General features: G+C 50.7%; 1 long non-coding RNA gene across 1 annotated transcript; it reads right to left on the reverse strand.

Annotated features, from left to right (window-relative positions):
- Positions 1–4,951: 4,951 nt before the first annotated feature.
- LOC135278834 (uncharacterized) lies at positions 4,952–5,879 on the reverse strand. Its single transcript, XR_010346237.1, has 3 exons — positions 5,733–5,879; positions 5,433–5,622; positions 4,952–5,170 (listed from the first exon to the last, which is right to left on the reverse strand). It is a non-coding gene; the product is annotated as an uncharacterized LOC135278834 (long non-coding RNA).
- Positions 5,880–6,163: the final 284 nt, after the last annotated feature.

Consider the following 6,163-nt stretch of genomic DNA (forward strand, 5'->3'; position numbering starts at 1 on the left):
TCTGCTGTGGTGGTTTCCAGGTGCTGGACGTTCCACCTGGAACGCTGTGGGAGCTGTGATGTCACAGAAGTTTCAGGGCCGCTCCACACTGGGAGATGGGCATGGTGGAATGATGAAATCCTTGAATGGTTTGGCCTGGAAGGGACCCTAAGGATCATCTGGTTCCAAGCTGAGCAGCCTCGCAGCACAGCAGGTTGCTGCGGCCCCTGTCCAAGCTGGCCTTGGATGTTGGTGGGCATGGGGTATGCACAGGCTCTCTGCGCTGGTCCCTGTGTCAGGGACAAGCACCCTGACAGGAAAGAACTTCTTGCCATCATGGAATGGATTCCAGCTCTTGCAGTTTCATCCCATTCCCCCTTGTTCTGTCACTTCAGTTGCTGACAAAGAGTCCTCTCCCACTTCCCGGTGGGTCAGGCTGTTCCTGCAGTGTCACACATGTGGCTGAAGCTGCAGCCAGGAGAGAGAGAAGCCAAGCTGGCAGAGAGAGGAAATGGGGAAAGTGACATGAGAGATGAGAGGAGAAGGAAAAAGTAGAGACATGCAAGGCATTGGGTTGGGTGATTTGTGGCATTCATGCCTTTTATTAGAGGCCAGGTTCTCTGGTGCACTCAATGACTGTGTGATTGCGGCGTGTCCACAGTGAGCCCGTGTGAGCGAGCTGCACTCCCAGAGGCCGGAGCACACTTGCTTCAAGTGCTGATGAATGAGGCCAGAGATGGGTCTTTGTGTGGAACTCCAAACGCTGTGCATTGCCATGAAGAGGGTCCAGGGCCAGAGAGAAAATGAGGCTGGGGTCTGAGGGTTTCATTCGGGGGGGAGAAGGGGTGAAGCCAGGACCAGCAGGGGAGAAGAGAGAGGAGAACATTCTCTGGAGAGTAGATCTAAGGAAAAAATGGCAGTTGAAGTGGGTGATAGCAACAAAACCTGCGGATTGCAAGAGGCTGCAAGTGGCCATGGGTGAGAGCCTTGCATTCAGAGGGGTTTCTCTGTTTCACCTTGGTCCCCTTTGCCCTAAGGTATCACAGTTGCAATGAGAGGCCCCTGGGCCTCCACAAGTGCCCCCTTTTTGTTTTCAAGAATGAAGGCTTCTGCCATGGACTTTTGCAAGCGTTGAGCAAAACTGGATAGAATAACCAAGACAATGAATACAAGAAACAAAGCCCACAAAACAGTCTTGACTAAATCACAGAATCACAGAATCATGAGTTTGGAAGAGACCCCTAAGATCATCAAGTCCAACCTATGCCCTAACATCTCAACTAGACTATAGCACCAAGTGGCATGTCCAGTCTTTTTTTAAACACATCCAGTGATGGTGATTCCACCACCTCCCTGGGAAGACAGTTCCAGTGCTTTATTATTCTTTCAGTGAAAATTTTTTTCCTAATATCTAACCTATACCTTCCCTGACGTAGCTTGAGACTGTGTCCCCTTGTTCTGTCAGTTGCTGCCCGGTGGAAGAGACCGACCCCCACCTGTCTACAACCTCCCTTCAGGAAGTTGTAGAGAGCAATAAGGTCACCTCTAAGCCTCCTCTTCTCCAGGCTAAACAACCCCAGCTCCCTCAAATGTTCCTCGTAGGGCTTGTTTTCCAAGCCCCTCACCAGCCTCGTTGCTCTCCTCTGGACACGCTCAAGTATCTCAATATCCTTCCTAAATTGAGGGGCCCAGAACTGGACACAGTACTCAAGATGTGGCCTCACCAGTGCCGAGTACAGGGGGAGAACGACCTCCCTGCTCCTGCTGCTCACACAAGTCCTAATGCAGGCCAGGATGCCGTTGGCCTTCTTGGCCACCAAGGCACATTGCTGGCTCATATCCAATCGGCTGTCAACCAGCACCCCCAGGTCCCTTTCTGCCTGAACACTATCCAGCCACACCGTCCCCAGCCTGTAACGCTGTAGGGGATTTTTGTGGCCAAAATGCAGAACACGGCACTTAGACTTATTAGACTTCATATTGTTGGACGTAAAGATGAAAGCCAGCCTTTCATGCCCCAGTCTTTCAACAGTCCAGTGAGCCAGTCGTTGTTGCCTTTTGTCTGGATCTTATTGATTTGATCTGTGAGCAGCTGGCCGCTCTGGTATACTGAGTCCCTATGTGAGAAGAGGTTGACATGCGTGGCCATGGGCAAGAAATTGTGGCTTGGCTGTGGAACCACCCATGCGAAGGCATGCGGCATAGTTAGGAGCATCCAGCTTCCTGCTGCAGTGGCAACAAAGGACAGCATCCTTTGACTTTAGCTAATTTAGTAGTGGGTGGAGGCTTGGGTGGCCTGAAAGTAAAGAGATAGGGAGATTGCAATGTGAACCTTAAATTCTGGTCCCACTAAACTTTCTCTTCTGTAAGGCAAGGGTTTGAAGTCAGCTTATTAGAAGAATCAAATATCAAGGCTAGAATACAGTTTTTCCAATTGTTAAGCGGGATATCGCAGTTAGTGGTGTCTGAGCTCTCTTGGTGTTGGTGTGTGTGGTCCACACTGCTTAGGAGATCTTCTTCTGTCCTTCTTCTTCTTTTGCAGGCTGCTGCTGTCTCTCTTAGGCTTTTGTTCTGTTTTTCTGATGGTGGCTGTGGTGTTTGCCTGGCCATTGGCAGAAGAGTTTTATGTTTTTTGCTGGGATCCGTCTTGGGCCTGCTGCTGTAGAGACACAAGCATATCCTCCCTCCCAAGTAATGAATGGGAAAGGGCCCATAATTTCTTTGGATTCAGGGTCTTTGATCAACACAGGTGGCTTTTCTTTTTATTGGGCTGCCAATTAAATATAAAATGCCTGATGACTGGGGGAGTTGTTCAAAAAGTTGAGCACATCAAGGGCCTTGGCCAGGCTCTCAATGGGAGATACTATGTGGACTCCCTGTCTCTGTTGATCAAGGATCCTTTGGATGGAAGAGTGGGCCCTCTGGACGATGGACTGTCCTGTGGCAGAGTGTGGTATGGCTGTGACATGTTTTGTAGCCCACTGGTCAGAAAATGGTTGGAATCAGTGGGAGGTATAAGCAGGACCATGATCAGTTTTAATTTCCTGTGGAACAGGGGAGGTGGAAAAGGCTAAAAAGGAACGTTTTATAGCATCTTTTGATTTTTCAGCAGCATGGGCAGGGGCAGAAAGCGCAGCGTTGTCGGTGTGGATTGAGACGGGGATGTATTTTAGTCTCCCGAAAGGGGCTTGGTGTGTGATGTGTGATTGCCCGATCTGGAGAGTCTTTAGTCCTCTTGGATTGAGTACAGCTCTGACAGAAGCAAAGGCATGTTGCTGACAATTTGGGCAGGTGTTTGCCATGAATCTTGCCTGATCTTGGGTAATTTTAAAGATGCTGAGCGGTGCAGGAATGTTTTGATGGTAGAAGTGGTGGCGGATCCTAGCCTGGTCAGAAACATTCCGTGGGGAGGTTTGGAGAAGCATTGCTGAGGCATCTGCTCTAGCATTGCCTACTATAAATGCAGGAAGGGTGGTATAAGACCTTGTGTGCATGATATAGCGTGGGTGTTGTCTGTGGGACAAAAGAGAAATGAAAGGGGAAAGCAAATGCTCTAGTAGGGGTTAGAAATGTCTTTGAAAATGGAATTTTCGGCCCGCTGCACTAGGTCATAGACATCTGCCGAATCAGTGATCAAATGAAGAGGTTCTTTGAAAGTGGAGAAGGTCCTAAGGACTGCAGTCAATTCAGCAATTTGGGCAGGGTGAGGATGCCCTGTCTTGGCTTTTGTCTCTTGAGCAATGCGGAGCCAGGGCAGTGCAGAGCAGGGTGGGAAGCAGAGCCCGGAGCCTTTGGAGGCTGCAAGCCTTAAACATCAGCCCCTGCAGCAGCCCAGATGCAGGTGCCACAGTTGCCAAGGCTGTCAAGGCCTTGAGAGCGGGCAGGTGGATTTTGCATCCCTGTGGGCTGATGGCGGCTCTGGAGCCAGGAGTGGCTGTGGCTGCAGCAGGAAGGGTGGCTGAAAGTTTCCTGCCTTGCTTTGGTGGCATGGCTGCAGGGGCCAGTGCAGCGAGAGCCCCCTCTGTGCTGGTGAGAGCTCAGCTCTTGGGGACGCGGCTGTGCCCCAGCCCAGGAGCAGCAGCAGTGGCCAGCGGCAGCAGTGGTGTCAGTGGGACCCCCTGTGCACAGGGACCCCCAGGCGCGGGGTGGCCGTGGCAGCAGCCCCAGGGAGCTCCAGCCCCGGGATCCCGGAACAAGTGGAAATCCCAACTGTGCAAACGCTGCCTGTGCCTCTTGGGTTTTCTTTGGTTGAGGGGATTTCGAGGTACGTTAGAAGTCTCTTTTTCTCTAACTTAGCTGTCGAAGGAAGAGTTGAGAAGTATGTGCTTCACTCTCTTAAGGTTGATTTTTATATTTTGTCTAAAACATTTTTTTGCTGGCCTGCTGAGGTTTGTTCAGCAGGTCAGCTTAAGGTACTCTTTTTGCCTCTTGGGTTGGTGTTATCTTTTATATTAAAACCTGCCTATACTATGTTTACAAGAATGTTTTAATAGCTATTACTTAAGTTAGATAGTGACTTTCTACTTGAAACCAATATGTGAATGGTAATATCGTCTTTCATATGGATGCTAGCGAGAAGAAAGAGGAAGGACTGGGTACACCCAAATTTTTCTATCTATGTAGATAATACCAAACTCTTTCGTACAAGGTTCAAAACCTCTGTGTACAGTGCTCTAAATGTTTTCCGTTCACTTTGTGATTACTATTACTAGACTATCTAAATTGTTGTGACTTTTAATTCTTGACATAAAGGTGGTAACATGCTTTATGGGTTAAATTCAAAGGCCCAGGGGTCTTTGGCTACATGCCAGGGTCTCTGAACCCCCTGCCAGGGATTTAAAGCCCCCTGGCTGGGGCTGGAATCATTTAGGATGGTCAGGGGGAGGTCCGGGGTTCTGACAGTGCCCAAAGGAATGAGAAAGAGAAGTGAAGTTTTATAAAGAATCATTATTTATTTGCTGAACATCGGCAAACACGAGGATTTACAGAACACCTTCCATTACAAAAATCCTCATAACAACAACAACAACAACAATCTACTGCACATATTTCCATGGGATCCTATGGAGTAACAATCTTCAAAACATATTTACAAAGAACTACTAACCTAAGAACATATTTACAAAAATATCCTAACTTTTCAAACATATATACACCGCCGTAATATCTACAGCCATCATCTGCATCAGTCCTGGAAGGAAGAAAGAAGCAAAGCTGGAGTCAGCTGCCAGCACTGGGCCCAGCTGGGCCCCAGGAGCTGGTACAGGGCTGGCAGGGCTGGTGTGGCCCCAGGCAAGTGCAGGGCAGGCCAGGGCTGGTGCTTGTGGCAGCACAATCCAGGCCCCCTGCGGGCAGCGTGTCCCTGAGCGGGGCCATCCAGCCCAGCCACAGCCTGGCGCCAGGGCAGCCACTGTGTCTGTGGGCAGGGCATGGGGAGCATCTGCCTGTCTTACTTGTGGGGCTCCATCTTCATCCGAGGACCATGGGCTCCTCCTCATCCTTCTCATCCACTTCCATCGCCTCGATGTCATCCTCCTCATCAACTTCCATCTCCTCAACCTGGTCTTCCACGTCCACCTCCATCATCTCTTCCTCATTCAGCACCATGTCCACTTCCATCGCCACCACAGTGTCTCTGTTAGTCTGCAAGAGACAGCACAATCTCACAGTGGGGTTCCTGTCCCACACCATCCATTCCCACATGGCTGCAGCCTGCTCAAGCAGGCTGCCTCCTCCCTGGAATGGCACAGTACCTCCACTGGCGCAGCAGTGCTCATCCTGCTGGGGTTGGTGCTCCAGAGCAGGCAGCAGGAAAAGCCCAGGCAGCAGCAGCAACAGCTGAGTGCTGACGGGCAGAGCGCAGAGCGAGCGCCAACTGAGCGCTGGCAGCAGGCAGAGTGTCTGCTGTGGTGGTTTCCAGGTGCTGGACGTTCCACCTGGAACGCTGTGGGAGCTGTGATGTCACAGAAGTTTCAGGGCCGCTCCACACTGGGAGATGGGCATGGTGGAATGATGAAATCCTTGAATGGTTTGGCCTGGAAGGGACCCTAAGGATCATCTGGTTCCAAGCTGAGCAGCCTCGCAGCACAGCAGGTTGCTGCGGCCCCTGTCCAAGCTGGCCTTGGATGTTGGTGGGCATGGGGTATGCACAGGCTCTCTGCGCTGGTCCCTGTGTCAGGGACAA

This window comes from Passer domesticus, chromosome 11 (genome assembly GCF_036417665.1).
Source record: "Passer domesticus isolate bPasDom1 chromosome 11, bPasDom1.hap1, whole genome shotgun sequence".
In the NCBI taxonomy this organism is placed as follows: domain Eukaryota; kingdom Metazoa; phylum Chordata; class Aves; order Passeriformes; family Passeridae; genus Passer; species Passer domesticus.